Raw genomic sequence first — 20,468 nt, 5'->3', positions numbered from 1 at the left:
ATACATCTGCAGGGCTTAAATGGCTGAACTAGTTTTAATAACATTTTCACAAGGAGTGAAAATAAAAAGTGCAAATAAAATCTTTCTGAAGTTATTTTCTATCGATTTTATGTTATTGACCAAGACAAAGTACTTGCATATTTGTGCAGTGGACAGAAAATAATAAATCACTTTCAAATTTTAATCCCAAATAAGACATCTGAAAAATCTGCCATGCAGTTGTACTCATTCCTGTTTAGGTAAAACACACATTTCAAAAAGTTTTCACATTTTACTGCAATTATACCTGCAAGTTTTACAACCATTGCACATAAATACATTCTAATTTGCAATATAGTTCAAGCATGGGTGGAGAGCGTGGGTGAAGTGTTAAATTTTTGCCACACTGTCTCAACTTAATTTTGACGGGACCATTCTAACGCATATTTATGCTTTGGTCTAAATCATTCAATTGAGTCTCTGGCTGTATGTTTAGCGTTGCTGTCCTGCTGGCAGGTCAACCTCCTGCCCTGTCCAAGCTTGTCTCTGAGTCTCTGACAGGTTTCATCTATGAGTAGCTTATATTTGTTGCACAGCATGATGCTGCCAATACCATGTTTCACTATGGATATTTTATTTTCAAGGGTATGTGGAGTGCTAGGGGCATCTGAGACTCAGCGTAAAGAGTAGTCACGTTAGATTTAGAAAGTTGGGGGTTCATTTCTAGTTTCCTACCTGCGAGAGGTCTATGTACCCTAGGGCAAGGCACTTAAACCAAAGTTTCTTATCAATCTACAGGTCCTTCTCAAAATATTAGCATATTGTGATAAAGTTCATTATTTTCCATAATGTCATGATGAAAATTTAACATTCATATATTTTAGATTCATTGCACACTAACTGAAATATTTCAGGTCTTTTATTGTCTTAATATGGATGATTTTGGCATACAGCTCATGAAAACCCAAAATTCCTATCTCACAAAATTAGCATATCATTAAAAGGGTCTCTAAACGAGCTATGAACCTAATCATCTGAATCAACGAGTTAACTCTAAACACCTGCAAAAGATTCCTGAGGCCTTTAAAACTCCCAGCCTGGTTCATCACTCAAAACCCCAATCATGGGTAAGACTGCCGACCTGACTGCTGTCCAGAAGGCCACTATTGACACCCTCAAGCAAGAGGGTAAGACACAGAAAGAAATTTCTGAACGAATAGGCTGTTCTCAGAGTGCTGTATCAAGGCACCTCAGTGGGAAGTCTGTGGGAAGGAAAAAGTGTGGCAGAAAACGCTGCACAACGAGAAGAGGTGACCGGACCCTGAAGGAAGATTGTGGAGAAGGGCCGATTCCAGACCTTGGGGGACCTGCGGAAGCAGTGGACTGAGTCTGGAGTAGAAACATCCAGAGCCACCGTCCACAGGCGTGTGCAGGAAATGGGCTACAGGTGCCGCATTCCCCAGGTCAGGCCACTTTTGAACCAGAAACAGCGGCAGAAGCGCCTGACCTGGGCTACAGAGAAGCAGCACTGGACTGTTGCTCAGTGGTCCAAAGTACTTTTTTTGGATGAAAGCAAATTCTGCATGTCATTTGGAAATCAAGGTGCCAGAGTCTGGAGGAAGACTGGGGAGAAGGAAATGCCAAAATGCCAGAAGTCCAGTGTCAAGTACCCACAGTCAGTGATGGTCTGGGGTGCCGTGTCAACTGCTGGTGTTGGTCCACTGTGTTTTATCAAGGGCAGGGTCAATGCAGCTAGCTATCAGGAGATTTTGGAGCACTTCATGCTTCCATCTGCTGAAAAGCTTTATGGAGATGAAGATTTCATTTTTCAGCACGACCTGGCACCTGCTCACAGTGCCAAAACCACTGGTAAATGGTTTACTGACCATGGTATCACTGTGCTCAATTGGCCTGCCAACTCTCCTGACCTGAACCCCATAGAGAATCTGTGGGATATTGTGAAGAGAACGTTGAGAGACTCAAGACCCAACACTCTGGATGAGCTAAAGGCCGCTATCGAAGCATCCTGGGCCTCCATAAGACCTCAGCAGTGCCACAGGCTGATTGCCTCCATGCCACGCCACATTGAAGCAGTCATTTCTGCCAAAGGATTCCCGACCAAGTATTGAGTGCATAACTGTACATGATTATTTGAAGGTTGATGTTTTTTGTATTAAAAACACTTTTCTTTTATTGGTCGGATGAAATATGCTAATTTTGTGAGATAGGAATTTTGGGTTTTCATGAGCTGTATGCCAAAATCATCCGTATTAAGACAATAAAAGACCTGAAATATTTCAGTTAGTGTGCAATCAATGTAAAATATATGAATGTTAAATTTTCATCATTACAATATGGAAAATAATTAACTTTATCACAATATGCTAATATTTTGAGAAGGACCTGTACATATTGTATGAATGTGTGTCATTGTGAGTTAGGTTATGTGCCTCTAGTTGGTGTCAGAAAGCACTACATGTCATGAAATGGGGCTCCGTAGGACCAACGTGCAGACAAGAATCTGGAAGCCTCATGGTGAGTTGAAGTATCTAATGACAAAATTGAAAACTGACTGGGAAAACAGAATATGGAGCATGGGATGAATGACAGGCATGGAGCAGGCAGGCAAACAGTCATGGACAGTCTTGGCATGACAAACAGTAGGTATCACCAGCAAGCAATGAAAACCAGTGAGTACAAATACAGAGGCAGGGTGGTGAGAGTACCAATGATCTTGAAGAGCAAATCAGATGAAATGTGGAGCAGCTGAAGGAGTGAGGCTAACAAACACAGATGAACTCAGAAACACTGGAAGGAATCTTACAGAATGTTACAGATAAACAAGAAAAAAGTAAGCAATGGGAGCAACTAAAGAACATAAACAGGGAGGTGCAGAGAAACACACAAGAAGGAAACTCAAACACCTAACACAGGCGAATCATGACACTATATGAGATAAGTCTATTTAAACGTTCTAACTGGCTCTCAGTGTCTCTTTGCTTTTGGGTCACAGCAAGCTCTCTAGAGAGGACAAGTTTTGCAGGAAGGATGGTATACATCTCATCTGTACAGATCTTTTATTACTTGACAAAGATGACCACTCAGACCAATTTCCTTTCCTCTTTAATGTGGCCCCTTGACTGTACTGTCTCAAAAAGCATAGCAGAGTCATTAGATTTTATCACTTGGACAGCTAGATGCTTTTCTTTCATTTTAGTGTGTGTAGTTACCAAAATGTGTTTTTATACTAGTCAATTACCTTCTGATTTCCACATAACTCCTTAATGACAAAAATGGCATTCACATCCTCACTGTTTTACTCTTGAACTTTGCTTTTCTCTTTTAAATTTTCTGACCAAGAAATTACTTTTATAAAAAGACATCCTCTTTCCTTTATTTTTAAGTGATAAAAGGTGAAAATATTGGGTTTATCTGTTGTCAGTGGACGTACACTGCTGTTTACTGCTTGCTTATCTACATCTTTCATTCAGTCTTAGAACTTGTTTTATCTTCTTCAAGGATGAAGGTGGCTGGAGCCCAAACAAATTAGAGGCCTTTGGACTGTGGGAGGACACCTAAATATATGGGGAACACCCAAGAATGCATGGAGAGGGCATGCAAAGCCCGCCAAAAAGGGTTGAACATTTAAATTGTAAACCTTTTTGTTGTGAGGCAAAAGTCCTAACCACTTAACTCCAGTGCCACCCGGTCTCACAGTGCAACTAAATGACCAATGAATAGCCCTTGAAGGCCAGGAGTGTTCTCAACTTCAAAAAACTTCTGAGTCTGGTACTTTATTTTTTGTTTTTATAAAACAGATTTTTTTCTTACAACATTTTCATTGTCCATTAAGGTTATATAGATTAAATATATTCTTTAACTGAATTATTCTCTCCCCGGAATGGAGTCATCCTCATTATTTTGCACCCACAACCAGCCCACAAGCAGGTACCTGTCAGTGTTTTTAAAATCAGTGGCCTCAGAACCGACAGAAATACTGGACATACATGGCAGGGATGTGCAGAAATTATAATATAATAATGATGATCTGCAGTGCTGTTGCTCTTGTTTTCACCTTTTAGTCACTTTTACTTTTTTCAGCTCATCTAACTACTTTTTTTTTTCAGCAGTAGTGGCCTTTATCTTTTTTTTATTTTTTGACAGTAGGCAGACAGGAAAGAGGGATAGAGAGAGGAGGAGACATTCGGCAAATGTCACCTGGTCCGGGACTCAAACCCAGGACGGCCCCTCCGAGGACTGTATCCTCTGTACATGGTCGCGCGCTTAACCCCTACACCATCAGCACCACGCCTCAGCTAACTACTTTTATTAGTTCTCTTGGTGAGATAATTTGGAAGGTCAACCCAGACATTCTCCATCAGTATTTTTAGAAAGCAGAATTTAAAGTTCCATTAATTACTTAAAGTTGTCTTGGTCCTGAAGCAGCAAAGCAGCTCCAAGACCATCACATGACCACCACCATGTGTGACTGTAAGTAAGATGCTTGTTTTCTGAGACGCTGTGTAAGTTTTGTAATAGATTTAACAGGAAGCACACCTTACAAATAGTTCTACTTTTGTCTCAGTAGTCTATTTTACAAGAGTTCTAATGATCATCAAGATGGTTGTGGTTAGCTGTGGTTTTGGCCCTGGAACGCTCTCATAGACACAACTTTGCCCAGTCCTTTGTTATTGTTCAAAGAGTGTCCTCAACTGAGGCAGGTGAGGCCTGCAGGGCTTTTAGAACCTCCTGGATGAGTTGTGGATGTGCTCTTGGAGTAATTTTGGGAGGTGGGCCAATCTTGGGAAGGTTCACCACAGTTTAATGTTTTCTCCATTTGTGGAAACTACCTCTAAAAAAACTCTCTTGACGGAGAGTTTCTTAATAAAGAATAGCAAGAGCAGAGGGTTGAGACAAGAGAGATTTACTCTCGGAAGCAGAAAGAAGAAATGCGCACGTAGAGATGTAGCAGTCAAAAACCTTATTCTACTGCTTAGCGTCCATGTCAGTAACAGTTACAATCATTTATTGAGCCTGTGCCAGAAAATACACACCAACATGCACTCACAAAAGAAATATAAGAGATCTTGATCACCTACCATTCTTTGCCCGATAAGGTAGCAAATATAAGATTTTTGGCATCATATTTTGATAAATGTTCCAAAATCAGCCCGAAAGTCACACTTATATCACTTATATCATCAAGCCAGCAGAAGGTGTGTTATCTTTCTCTCAGCACTCCTCTCTAGGTATTGTGGTTCTAAATCTCGAAATGCTAAAAATATTGTGGATGCAAACATGAAAACTTAATGCTAAGAGCAGAATGAAGGACAGAGGGCAGTGAGACAGAGAGGCAGACAGATTTTCAAGTAAGCAGACGCTCAGATAATCTGTCGGTTCAAAGGGAGGGAATGTCATTGATCTCCTAGAGGACAATGCATTGCAGAGCCTTCCGTTCAATGTTAGCTACAAGCCTAGAAAAGCCCTTCAACCCTGCAACCACTCACAGAAAACTAGACCCTTGGTTGCAGCAGTGAAAAGAGTGGCGTTCAAATTCAGTCAGCTTGACCAATTATATGATATATAACAGCAATCTCAAGCAACCTACCCCTTATCAAATAGGCTACTCTGCTTACATAAAATAGTGCAATTAAAGTGCTAAGCAATACATAATAATTGCCCTGAATCCTATTTTGAAATATATTTTAAATATAATTTATGCTCTTATGGAACCAACATTGTTCAGAAGGTACAAAACAGTTCAAACAGCAAAGATAAGAACCACACCATCAGTTTTTGTGGTTTGCAGAGATAATCAATTAGAGTTTACTGTAGTCATGACAAATCTGAATTCTTAGCACACTAACTTTTTTCCACAATAAAGAAGAAGGATAAATGTTAAACAATATCCTAATTGCCCATCCTCATTACCTACCTACCTATGGTGGATGTAAAATTCCACAGTGAATAATTCATAGAACTGAGAAATTCCTAAAAGTCTGTGAAACTAAAATGCAAGATATTGTAAAGCAAACACAAAAGAACATAAATAAGTAAATAAATAAATACATAAATAAATATATATGATGTCACAATTGTTTTAAGAAGGAATTTGATTAAAGAAATTTGATATTTTATACCATAATTGTATTACCTACTTCAAATAAACTTTCATATTAAAAACGTAAGTAAAACTGATGTCTTTGTAGGCAAATAATAAACACTACAGTGCACTTGTAACATAGATATAGATAAAGACAGACACATTACAAATTTTAAACCTCTGTTTATTTTAGTGCATATTTGTAAAGCTTAAGGTAAGGGATGCAAAGTTATTAAAATGCATTAAAAACAAAAATCTGAAAGTGGGATTTACATTTGAGTCAACTCTTTGTAGAAACACTTTTTGCTACAACTATAACAGCAAATCTTTTGAGATTCCTAAGTCTTGCCACAGATTCTCAAATGGATTTAGATCTGGACTTTGGCTGGGCCATTCTAGCACTTGAAAATGCTTTGGTCTGAATATTTAAGGTATTGTTGTATTGAAAGGTGGATCCTGATCCCAGGTTCAAGACTTTGGCAACGTCTAAAATGTTTTCTTTCAATATTGCCCTGCATCCTGCTCATATATGCAGGGTAATACTGACTGAGAAACACCTTTTGCTGCAATTATATGTATATAAATCTTAAAGTTATAATTATTTTTTTTAAAGCATATATGTAGATATTTACATATATATCCTGTCAATACGCAGTTATGAGAAATTTTTAAGGATGAAGAAGAAGACAAAAGGAGAGACACATTGAAACATAAACATGCACAGCCAAACCGTGATAATGGTGACATTTTCAGTGTGCCTGTGTCTGAGTGCGGCTGGCTGATGGCCCACAGAGATGGCCTTTAGAAGAGTGACAGGCCAAAATTACCATTAAGAGCCAGCAGCATTAACTCTACGTTTTACATACGCAGCACACACTCAAACACACATAGTCCTTGCCTTTTATTACAGCTCTATGTTGAGTTCAATAGCTTCATAACCTCTGTGCTGGGGAGATGAGATTGCTCTCTCCTCCGCTCACATATCTTTCCCTCTCTCATCTTCCCTGCCTCCATTTTGCGCTCCACTCTACTGGAGAGCCCCATCTCCATCTCCTCTGCTCCTATCAGTTTTTCCAACTTTCCCTCTCTTATCTGTTCCTCTACCACATCTTTCCAAATTCTATTTTGCTTTTTCTCTTCATCTGTATACCCTGTTTTGTGCAGGCAGAAGTAACTTCACTAAAAACTAAATGAAGTACAAGTATCTAGATTTACACGCTATGTAAATGTTGCACAAAGACAGATTGGAAATGGCACAAACATTTCCAGTAATGAATTTACACACATTCATTACCAGCAGAAATGTTATATTAAATTTGAACTTTTATTGATTTATTTGATCTATTCTTTTTCCACAATGGAAAGGAATTGGAACATGCAACTGCAATGCTTTTTAAAAGAAGAGTTGGGTGCTTGAGGTAAAGTTTATTTAGCATTTTCTCTGATCCACACAAGGTCATAATTATATATACAGTCACAAACACATTGTCACTAATATTTGGCTGAATATCTCTCATCTCTTCAAAAATTATGACATTCAAGCTTAAGATGAGTTCAGATGCATTTGCATTTTTATACCCTTAAACTAAGGTTAATTGTCAAGAACTTCCATGTTTACCTGTGCCAAACTGATTTCTTTTAAATAAGATGTAAAGTTTAATGCTCATTCTTCACAGTGTGAAACATTCCTCTCAAAACCTGATAAAACAGAGGCATCCCATCTTAGACTTGGTCACTTTAAGCATTACAGCACTGCATACTACTGTTCTCCTGCCTTTTCTCTTTGCATTTGATTTTAGGTCTTGAGTTAGACCTTTGTTTGCACAGCTCATCTTTCTTATAGGGTTATCATTGGAAATGGTTGTATAAACAAAAAAATCAACCTGCTTTTTACCCACATAGAGCTTTCCCACCCAGAGAGTTCACTAGAGCACTAAACGAGAAGGAGGCACAGCAAATCCTTAAAAAGAAGTAAAGTTTTCTTTTAACTTGCATTATCCTCTGATGTACTTTAAGACATTTTCAGTTTTAACAATTTTCTGTTTGACAACTGGTTTTTTTCAGACACATAGTGCCACTTCCTGTTCTTCTCTTTAGATGTCAACCTTAACAAAATACTTAAAAAAAAATTTCAAGATGCAGAGTCTTGCAAAAGTATTTGTTACTTTTTCCACAAATGGTCACGTTACTGTCATGTTTCTGGAAGGTTTCCTGATCACATGCAGAATTCTGGATATATCCATAAGAATGTTCATTTACAACATGAAGTGAGAAAAATGTACAACTAATGAAGCTTCTGTCTTTATAGTGCAATGACCCCTGGAGGAAGAGAGAAGGGGTTAGATGGAGCGGCAGATGTGAACAGGACTGAATCAAATTATCAGGGACGTAATGGAACAGCTTCTGTTTCAGAGTTGGCTGAGAGAGTTTAGGGGAAATACAGGTCCTTCTCAAAATATTAGCATATTGTGATAAAGTTCATTATTTTCCATAATGTAATGATGAAAATTTAACATTACATATATTTTAGATTCATTGCACACTAACTGAAATATTTCAGGTCTTTTATTGTCTTAATACGGATGATTTTGGCATACAGCTCATGAAAACCCAAAGTTCCTATCTCACAAAATTAGCATATTCCATCCGACCAATAAAAGAAAAGTGTTTTTAATACAAAAAACGTCAACCTTCAAATAATCATGTACAGTTATGCACTCAATACTTGGTCGGGAAATCCTTTTGCAGAAATGACTGCTTCAATGCGGCGTGGCATGGAGGCAATCAGCCTGTGGCACTGCTGAGGTCTTATGGAGGCCCAGGATGCTTCGATAGCGGCCTTTAGCTCATCCAGAGTGTTGGGTCTTGAGTCTCTCAAAGTTCTCTTCACAATATCCCACAGATTCTCTATGGGGTTCAGGTCAGGAGAGTTGGCAGGCCAATTGAGCACAGTGATACCATGGTCAGTAAACCATTTACCAGTGGTTTTGGCACTGTGAGCAGGTGCCAGGTCGTGCTGAAAAATGAAATCTTCATCTCCATAAAGCTTTTCAGCAGATGGAAGCATGAAGTGCTCCAAAATCTCCTGATAGCTAGCTGCATTGACCCTGCCCTTGATAAAACACAGTGGACCAACACCAGCAGTTGACACGGCACCCCAGACCATCACTGACTGTGGGTACTTGACACTGGACTTCTGGTATTTTGGCATTTCCTTCTCCCCAGTCTTCCTCCAGACTCTGGCACCTTGATTTCTGAATGACATGCAGAATTTGCTTTCATCCAAAAAAAGTACTTTGGACCACTGAGCAACAGTCCAGTGCTGCTTCTCTGTAGCCCAGGTCAGGCGCTTCTGCCGCTGTTTCTGGTTCAAAAGTGGCCTGACCTGGGGAATGCGGCACCTGTAGCCCATTTCCTGCACACGCCTGTGGACGGTGGCTCTGGATGTTTCTACTCCAGACTCAGTCCACTGCTTCCGCAGGTCCTCCAAGGTCTGGAATCGGCACTTCTTCACAATCTTCCTCAGGGTCCGGTCACCTCTTCTCGTTGTGCAGCGTTTTCTGCCACACTTTTTCCTTCCCACAGACTTCCCACTGAGGTGCCTTGATACAGCACTCTGGGAACAGCCTATTCGTTCAGAAATTTCTTTCTGTGTCTTACCCTCTTGCTTGAGGGTGTCAATAGTGGCCTTCTGGACAGCAGTCAGGTCCGCAGTCTTACCCATGATTGGGGTTTTGAGTGATGAACCAGGCTGGGAGTTTTAAAGGCCTCAGGAATCTTTTGCAGGTGTTTAGAGTTAACTCGTTGATTCAGATGATTAGGTTCATAGCTCGTTTAGAGACCCATTTAATGATATGCTAATTTTGTGAGATAGGAATTTTGGGTTTTCATGAGCTGTATGCCAAAATCATCCGTATTAAGACAATAAAAAACCTGAAATATTTCAGTTAGTGTGCAATGAATCTAAAATATATGAATGTTAAATTTTTATCATTACATTATGGAAAATAATGAACTTTATCACAATATGCTAATATTTTGAGAAGGACCTGTAGATCCTGGTGGATTGTGGTGTTGTGGCAAGAATTAATGTTCCAGGGTGACATTTCATAAAGTGGAGCAGATGAATTTTGGGGATCCTGACAAAGACCAAACAGTGTTGGAGAACGGGCAGGCAGGTTATGGCTGGAGATGGAAGGGCTGCAGTGGATGACCATGGATGGGTTTTCCAGGAGAGGAGAAAATTTGATATGGAGATCAGGGATTGGCATGGAAACCAAAGGCTTCAACCTGGGAGGCAGAGAGAACACAGGGAGTAAGCTCTAGGCGAGGTAAGCAGATAAGCATTAACAAACCTCCATAGAGGAAAGGTAAATACTCAAAAAGTTTAAATGAAGAGATTCCTCAGCCTTGAACCTATCAAGAATGATTGATCATCAGGCATTGTTTGATTGTCCAACGGCTCCTTAAAGAGGAACTAAACCACAAATCAACTTTTTTTGCAGATAAACTGGGCCTCAAATGTGCTATCTTTATGTTACTGTGTTTTTTGTTACATTTCATGTAAACTTGATTAATTCTGTAATATTTGTCCTAAAACCGTCTTAGTGCTGCCCTCTTTGGGTTGAACGACGGTTACTGCAGTTTCCTTTTGGTTCAAACGGTACAGCTTTGTATATGTCAACGTCACAGACCTGGGTTCAGGTATAAAAGACACGCCCCCGTAGTGAGTCAGGATTTGGAATTGCTCATCCACTGCCTCGGCAGGCTTCAGGCATCCCCAAGCTGCCAGATGAGAAAATTGGGAACAGGTGTGCAGAAGGCAGCAGGCAGCCACGCCCTCTAGCAGAGATGCTCTGTTCAGGGGAGATTAAACACAAGCACACACACTCTCACACCAGGATCATGACAGATACAACCACAAACCTGGGAGATTTTATGTGATACACTGACACAAAGTGATACATATACCTGTCCCTGCTGAAGACAAGCATTCCTAAAGCATGATGCTGCCAACACCACCACCAGGTTTTAAAGGGAGGGGGTGTTCAGTTTTAATAAGCATGTTGGCCAAAAATTTTCACTTTTGGTCTCATTTGACAAGAGGACCTTTGTCCACATATTTACTGTGTTTCTGGGGTGATTGTGGAGCAGTGGAAAGAGTAGTCCTCTTTGATCCAAAAGTTATGGGTTCAATTCCAATGTCTTTCTACCACATGTTGGTAGGAGGAAGTTGGCACTTAACCCCAAATCTCCTACCAATGTGTGCAGGTCAATACAATTGGGTGAATTTGGCTATCATTTGAAGTGCTTTGAATAAGTATGACTAGAAAAGCATTGTATAAAATTAGTCCTTTTATCATTTTCCTACATGCCCTTTGACTAACTACAAACAAGACATTTTAAGATTTTCTTTCAACAATAAAACATTATTTTGTGTATTGCTAACCTTATAGCTGCCCTATTGACAGATTCTCTCACTTGAGCTTTGGATCTCTGAAACTCGTCAAGTGTTTTTGTGGACCTCTTAACTCCTTTTCTGATCCGTGTTTACCCTCTGATTTGGGGTGATGGACTGGATAGTACATCATGAGATGGTCATCATTACTGAACCATGGCTTTTCTGCAACTTTCTCCCTGACCGGTCTGGTGCGTTCCTTGGTCTTCATGATGCTGTTGATTTTCTAATGTTCTCTAACAAACCTGTCAGGCCCTAACAGAACAGCAGGATTTATACTGAGAATAAATTAAATACAGATTTACTCTATTTACAGATTATGTGATTTGTGAAGATAACTGGTTGAACCAGGACTTTTCATATTTTTACCGTCCAAGTTTTTTTCAAGCTATTATTTTCCTTCCACTTTGTAGTTATGCACTACTTTGTGATGGTCTGTCACATGAAATTTGCTGAAGTTTGTGGCTGTAAGATACCAACATGTGGAAAGGCTTAAGGTGTCTAAAAACCTTTGTAACGCAGTTGCAGCTGATAACACATTTTACTGCATTTTCGTGATTTTGTCTTAAGATAAATGTGCAAAACTGTTTGGGTCGAACAGAACTCCTTTAATTGAATAAGTGTGGGTAAGCTGTGTTTTAGCCTTCACTGAGCTTCATGAATGTAAAAGCTTTTAACAAAACAGACCTTGCCAACAGGGGATGCACATCGACAGACCTTCTTGTAGTCAACAGGTTTGCAGTATTTATTGGTCCGGAAAGTCAGCGGGGGAAGTTGAGGTTTGGTGTGTGTTCCTCTTTGTAAAGGAAAAGCACCGCTTGTGCGTGTGTTGCGCAAGTGCAGGTGTGTGTTATCAGGCCTGTGCAGACTACGCCGTCCAGTGGTGTGCAATATGAGACAGAACGAGTGATTTGCCTCCATGAAACACTGAGCAGACTATTAAACACACACATACATGCACGCACAAGCACACATTTAAACAGCCAGATGTTGCCATATTTTCCACCCACAGACATTCACTCTTATCTGTTGTACCCCACACACACTCACACACACACACACTCATTTGGCCTTCAACTGTAGCACTATCGGAGTTTGTTATTAGTTCATATCTTGGCCTGGGGCAAGCACTTGGACCTGTATGATGACAGGCATATCTTTTGATAGAAAACTCACCAGCCGCTGGCCCAACACTCAGCGTCAAACAGCACACACTCAAACAGTGCTTTACTTTACTAAAAGTGGGATAGGCGGATTAATCCCTGGAAACCTCTTTTTTAGCTTTTATCTCACGTCTTTCAACAACAATTCAGGTAGAGTATAATAAAAGATGGCCAGAATGAAGGCAGATTAGGTCATAAATAGTAAAGTAATCGGTTTTAAACACCATTTTATCAAGCTCCAACATTTATTATTGTTTCTCAGAGATGTTGGAGCGACCTTGATGAAATCTTAATTACTGCCTTTGCAATAATTATTGGAAGCGTTTGAGTTATGCAGCACATCGGCAGATTCCTTTGAATGTTTGGGTTCACTATTGATGCGTGCAGCAATATGAGCCTTTTCATTTTGCATGACGGAAACTCAGCGTGGTATTAACAATAAATCAGAGAACGGGGAGCACAAGCAGGAGAGGTCTGAATGGTGATGATTACAAATGGCACGACTTGAAGAAAAAAAAAGAAGAAAAAAAAAGAAAAGTCTAAACATGGTCTCAAACCAAACTGCTCTGCTGCTAAAATCCGCCTTCATGTTGCTGTTAGTGAAAAAATGCAGAAATTGGTAGTTTGCTTCTAGAGTTTTTGGGAAAACGCAGTAATTAAATTCACATTTTTAGAGGATTTTACTACATTCAATGTTTATTTTCTTTTTATTTGGAAACTTTAATCATCAGTTCAAAGCTCATTTGTGCTTAAGACACACTGCAACTGCAACATTTCATCTCAAGATCTTTTTCACTTAGTTTCTACTTGGGATACATTTTCTTTAATCATAATATAGCTTTATAACACTTTATTTTCTATCCAGTTAACACCAAAAAAAAGCAATGAGAGGTTCTTTCTTTACTAGTTAACACGCTTAATTTTCCTAATAACATTGAGTCTGACCTTAGAAAACTACCGTGTGTCATGCCTACAGCAGCCGCAATTTGAATCAAAATGAGCACACAAAAAACTAAAAGTAAAACTTAAAGCAAAGCTCTTAATTTAGCACATAAACTGTCTCTGACTCTGTGAAGCACTTGAACTCTGACCTTATTTGTTTATTGGAGCAATTCTAAACCAGCCAAACGTATTATTCAGTAGAAAAAGGTTCAAAAGAGGTTCTAATGTATACTCACACAAACGTGTTTGAGCATGCATGGCAAAACTGAATGAGGACAGCCGTGAGCGTACGAAGAGAAGACATAAGAAAAACACCTTTCATCCATCAAGAATATCAACATGTGGCCAAGAATGATATTAAAGTTATCAGAAAATTACAACACATCTTCTCAATTGCATCCCATACAATCTATTCTGATGAACTCATTACACAGTGTTGGCCACAGTTATTACAGACCTAGTAAAAAAAACCTACAGTAGCTCAGTCTCAAAAAACCTTGTCAAAAAAAACTTCCATTTGCCAATAGAACAGCATTTAGTCTTGTTCTCTTTGCACAATCTTTCTAGACCACTCTGAGACGCAGGTCCTCTCTTAATCTCTATTCTCGTCAGCTCACCCCCAATCTCCTGGTTTCTGCAGGTTTTCTGTAGGATTTAGGTATGAGGACTGGAAGGATCAGGGAATAAGGTATGTTTAATATTTGTTGAACCATTTTTCTGTTGACTTGGCCCTTTGTTTTGTATCATTTGTGAAATGGGAATGATCTGACCCAACTTAAAATGAATATTTTCATTGGTTCTTTTAACAGGTTGGTTAAAAGAATGAGTGAAACGACCTCTTTTCAGTTTATTAGTAATGTGCATCAGATATTTATTTATTATTAATTTTCTGGTACTACAAAGAGTTCATGATGCCATGCACTCTAACATGGTTCCCACAGCCTTTACAAGAGAAAAAGGCCCACAAAATCACAGATCCTCCACTGTACATAAAAATAGGAATGAGGGCAAAAATGGGCCTCTGTATGATGTCATATTTAAACTCGGGGAAACAGAAAGTTGTAGATGGCAGATTAGATGCTTCTTGGCACTTGGACAAATTTGAAAAACACCTCAGTTTAGTTTATTTTCAAGGGATTATTATGGGTACAAATAATTCTGGTAATTTTGGTAAAAACTTTCTATTTTTAACATGGGATCCCATCTACATCTCCATGTAACTCCACATACTGCCACCTATTGGTTAGCCAGTGTAAGTAAAAAAACCCAAAGCCATTAATTACCAATCGATGACTAATATCATTTTATAGCATTTATTTTATGATTATTGAAATTGAAATTATCATCTATGCATTAAAATGGACTTCATGCATCACTGATTATATCTTATCAGATTTGTTTTTACCAATAATGGTGCTAAGCTGTTTTTAAACCTCCATCCACAGCAGTGGCTGTTGTTCAAATTAAATTGTCAAATAAAATCTTTAAAACAAAGCCGATATTTTTGGGGGAGATTAGTTAAATCGTGTAACTTACAGTTAGTTAAGGCTGAAGTGCAACACATGACATGCAGTTCCAGAGGTACTGGAGAGTATTGGAGCTTATATCTTTGGCAAATGAGTATAATATTAATGATCATAACTCAATCATAAAAGGGTTCAGGTGAAAGAATCAACAAGAGAAACTTCCTAAATAGAATAAATGAGACACACTGATTCCCCTATTCCCTGAAAGTTTGCGTTTGGCAATCTCCGTGTAACCCAAGGGTTTTGTTTATTTTGGTTGCGATGACAAAAATATACAAACGAGAAGCTGCTGCCACATATCAAGTCAGCATATTATTCAAATAAATCTCCAGGTCTCTGGTGACTTGTTTTACTCGTGCTTAAAGCATACACTTTCTAGACAAATTTTAAAAAGTACTTTATTTTCAGTTCTTGCATAGAAAACAAGCTCAGATCACAGAGACTGCACCTTCAGGCATTAGCTTACCTTTATGGTTGGTTGTGCATGTAAATGCTGCATGTAGTTGATTGCACATCATTTATAAGCAATGTATAGCATTGCTTGATCATTTTTATTTTATTTTTTTATCAGAACACAGACCAGCTCCCAGGACCCACATTTAAATTCACACTGACTAAATCAAATGATAAGACGTTTTCCAAAAATAAACAGCATATATGGGATGATGCTGTTAAATTCTTGGGGAAAAGAGTTGCTGCAACAGACAGTTTAAATCTATTGAACTCTCCAGAGAAGACCCCTGCTTGCTGATATTTGTTTTCCCCATTTATTTTGCTTTTATTGTCTAACTACCTCAGGCATAACCATCATAAACGCCTAGCAGGGAGGGGGGAGGCTGGGGGTGGTGAAGCAGCCAATTGAAGCAACACTCTGACGCCGCCTTCCCAGATTTACATTCAGGAGCCATATTTTCCTCTTCCCAAAATTCAGTCCGAAGAGGTCTCTCCTCTGTCTCACACTCTCCATCTCCATCCCTGCCTTGATTATTACAGTCCACTCCATGAGACGGTAAAGGGGTAGGCAAGCTGGGGTGGGGGGCTTGGAGGGTTAAGAGGGAGGGAAGTGGAAAGAAGGAAAAGATGAGAGACAGAAAGTGCGAGACTGACAGACAGGGAGACGGGGTGCGGGGGGTAGTACAGAGAGCTGTAGCTATCTGCTGAAATATTCATGTTGGTGCCAGCAGCTTTTCCATTCCCCGCTCAGCAGGGGGGTGCTGTTTGATACATCCATCGCTCTCTCCCTCGTTGCTCCCCACAAACCCTTTCCTCCCAATCTCTCTCGGTCTCTCTTAACTAGTGAGGCTGGTAGATGGTAAACGCTCTTCAAGAGAGGGAAGGTCTTCTTTCTGTGCCAACCTGGACAACACATCCCTACCCCTTGGACATAGACCCATCTGCAGTGACTGAAAAACTTTTAGCAGTTTTAAAAAAGCCTCTCATAACTTTTAAATGATGAAATTTAATGAGAGCAGAAATTGAGTTTTGTGTTTTCCATGAAATGAAATGTAACTTTCAGTGGAAGATGATTTGAAATAGTGACTGTATGCTTTTGACCTATCTGACCTGTTGGTGTATATTGTGTTGTGTTTGTATTAAGAAACACGATTCTAACTAAGAATCATAATTATTTTTTCTTCTAAAAACAGAACTTTCTACTGTCTGACTTTAAGATTCCCAGGAAACTTTTCTTGGTCATTTTCTGACATTGGTTTAATATATTGATTTACAATTTGAATTATCTTCAACTGGCAGGTTGCTTAGCTTTAGGCCCCAACACACAGTTTGTTGTTATATTTTGGGAAGCATCATAGTTGGGTTTAAATTTCAAACATTCTCCACATTTACCACATTAGAAGGATCTTCTTTAAACGCCGTCTGACTGCCCAACCCACTGGAGATCAGCATACATCTTTATACATTGCTCAAAGAGATTACTTATGTTAGCCTATTAATTTCATTAGAATATGGCCATCCAACAATCCTTGTAAAGTTCTGCGCCTATCCGATGTCAGCTCACAGAAAAAACAGGTTCAGGACGGAATCTGAGACAGCCTTCTATCCAGCAACTTTCTCCAGCTCATTCTGAGGGATTCCAAGGTGTTTCAGACCAGAAGGGATATCTACATTCCCTCCAGCAAATTCTGGGTCTGCATCCTCCAAAAAGCAGTCGAAAGGAGGCTGATCAGATCCCTGAATCACCTAGACCGACTCCTCTCAATGAAGAGGAGCAGCAGCTCTACTACAAGAAGAGGACCTGTTCACCTTAGCTCTAAGGCTGAGCCCAATCACGATGTGGTTGATGGTCATTTCTGCCCGTTGTATTCAGAATCTTGTTCTTTGGGTAACAATGAATATCTCTTGACCATAGGTGAGGCTAGGCATGCCCACAGATTGGTTGAACTTTCTTCAACTCCTGCAGGACTGCAGACAAAACAGCAATCCATTTATCCATGTTCTGTTCTGGGAACATAAACTAAAATCTGAAATCATGAGTGTTTTTTTATTTAACTTCGCTAATAATGTGACCAAAGAAAACGTGAAAATAAGAGTAAGTCCTGAAACCATGGAATTTTGATGAATTTATACACCAAAGGTTTTGATAAAACATATTCAGACTTTGCTCCAGAGTCTTCGTCACTGCACAAAGGAAACATTTCAAGGAAAACTCAGCTGCAGATGGAGTTCGGTCTCATAGGATGAGGTCGTACCTTTCTGTGAAACCCTCACATCATTTTAGGGCTGGTCAGGGCTGGTGGTTAAACAAGGAGGGGCTGGCCTCATGGTTCCTGTGTGTGTGTGTGTCGGGCTGCATTTAGCCAGCGCATGTATTGAGGGATGTGGCAGATGTTGCAAAGGCAAGGATTAGTATGTGTATGTCTTTAAGTGTGTGTTAAAAATATCTTTGCCATAGTGGGAAGCCATGGCGCCCAATTACAGTGCAGCATCTGGGCTAGCACACATTTATTAGTTTGTGTGTATGGGTGTGTGTAAATGTGTAAACGTGTGTGTGCGTGAGGAGGTCCAAGCTAAGTTCAGTTTACTCACATCTAAGCATGCAAAGCTTGAGTAAAAGCTTCAGCATGTGTTAAACAGGGATGAGGCTTTGCGTCAGCACAGCAGAATCGAATCGCACACACCATGAAGAAGACGTCAGGGCTGGGGACAATTACAGGAACCCAAAAGTGGTTACATATGAAAAGGCAATGAAGACAATAGTGAGAATGGAAAAATGATTCTAAAGAAGGGAGCATGGGAGAAAAAACTTTAATAAAAGCTAGTGTTTCCTGGAAAGATGTTATGTATACGTTATTTTCCCCTTCTACACTCTCAGAAAAAAAGGATTTAAAGCAGTTTATATTTACTTTAAAACAAAATGTTCTAATTTAATTTTCTTATTTTTAGTTGAATTAGTCTCAGACCATAACTCCTAATAGCCACATATAATTGTAACGTCAGACTAGGTTTAAATAATTGCAAAAAAAAACAAGCAAACAATTTTTATTTGAATGTACTTATTTTTTCTTTTTCACACAGTTTACTAAAATGCTGCCTGTCTCCTCTCATGATGCATTATTCAGCTAAAGAAGACCATATTACCCCAAGTCTGTGATTGACAATGACAATAATTGTCATTTTCTACCTCAGTTCCTCTCCTAACTATATTAAATGTGAAGGGAAATATGTGAGGCCAAGGTGGCGTGCAATCATGCACTATAAAAGAAGGGAAATAACCATAAATAATAATAAGTTCCTCAAAGCCTTCTCTGAAATTTCATTGCATTAATGGAAAAACTCAAGGAAGGAAAAGAATATATGGTTTTCAGCATGTTTATCTGTGTTGTGTCAACCTGCATTCCTTTTATATATTTACATTATTTTGACCAAATGTTTCCCTTAGTCTAAATGTTTTCTAACAAACCTGTGTGGCCTTAACAGAACAAAATGATTTCTAATAAGATTTAATTACAAAAAGATGGACCCTATTTACTAATAAGCTGATTTTGGTAGACAATTGTTTCAGAATATAGGTCTGACCACAAATGCATGCCACACTTTTCAAATTTTTATTTGTAAAAAGAGGTATAAATCTTTTATCCTCTATCTTCCACAAGAACCACTTTATGTTAGTCGATCATGTGAAATCACCATAATTTTAACAGTGTTTCTATTTGTAACAAAGCAATAGGAGCAACATTTACCAATTAAAAGCAAGTTAAAAAATACTTTCAAGTCATCTTTTCCGGGTGTTTTGGCAACATACAGTTACTGACCTGCTGAATAAAGATGAGACAAGCTGCTCTAATGCTTCATTAACGCTGGAGAGTAGAAAGTTTAATGCAGAGCATAGACTGCTGCAGTGGATATACTGCTGCACAATGCAGAAAACGCCCAGCAGGGAAGAATTACTCTATCAGCGGCACAAGATAAATCATATGGAGTCAGATAATATATGGTTCACGCATTGATTGTTGCTAAAATACATCTTAATATGAATGCCTATATGTTTGCAGCAGGGATTATTAATCTATATGGTAGGAACTGGTTCTAGAGTCTTGTTGACTTCTCTTTAATTTTAGCTCATTCTTCTTGTTGCCCTTGTACCTTGTAGTCCAATCAGGTAGAAGAGCCTGCATAGGAGGTTACTGCCAAAGCCACAAAAAAAAAAAGAAATACATCTGTTGTTCAATAAGCAACATTATAACAATGACACACATAGCCAAGCATTCCACACATATATAAACTTCACTGTTTTTGAAGTTTCTTCCTAAATGCAATAAAGTCCAAGGCTAAATACCTCTGTAGTGGGAGGTAAAATCAGCTTTCCTGTGTCTAAATCGCAACAAATACAACCAGAGAATAAAACTGTGTAAACAGTAATCTACGCTCTCACCATGAAGACAATTAAGCAGTGCTGAATGTTTCCTTGGCTTCAACCCTGCCTCTTTTGTCCCAGAGTTCTGCTGTTTGTTTTGATTTAAGGCTTCATGCTGTCCATGTACGACTACTGCCCTCAAGTGGCGAAAGCCAAGTATTGTTTTCAGCACTGCACTACAGCAATGCCTGGCTCAGTTTATGAGAGTTCTCTTGTGTATGAGATCTTTACAGTCCAGATCAGTGCCTGCACACTGTGTAACACCAGAGAGGTTTTTGTGTTGTCACTAATCTGCTTGAACTGGAGATGTTCTCAAATTAAATGTACATACATGTTAGGACAGCATCACAAGCAGGGAATTAGATGGAGTCCAATGCAGATTCTGGCAGAGTTTTATACACCAACTTAAAGCTTTCCCAGACAC

The sequence above is a fragment of the Girardinichthys multiradiatus genome, chromosome 3, assembly GCF_021462225.1.
Source record: "Girardinichthys multiradiatus isolate DD_20200921_A chromosome 3, DD_fGirMul_XY1, whole genome shotgun sequence".
Classification (NCBI taxonomy): domain Eukaryota; kingdom Metazoa; phylum Chordata; class Actinopteri; order Cyprinodontiformes; family Goodeidae; genus Girardinichthys; species Girardinichthys multiradiatus.
Note: the sequence above shows the minus strand (reverse complement) of the source record.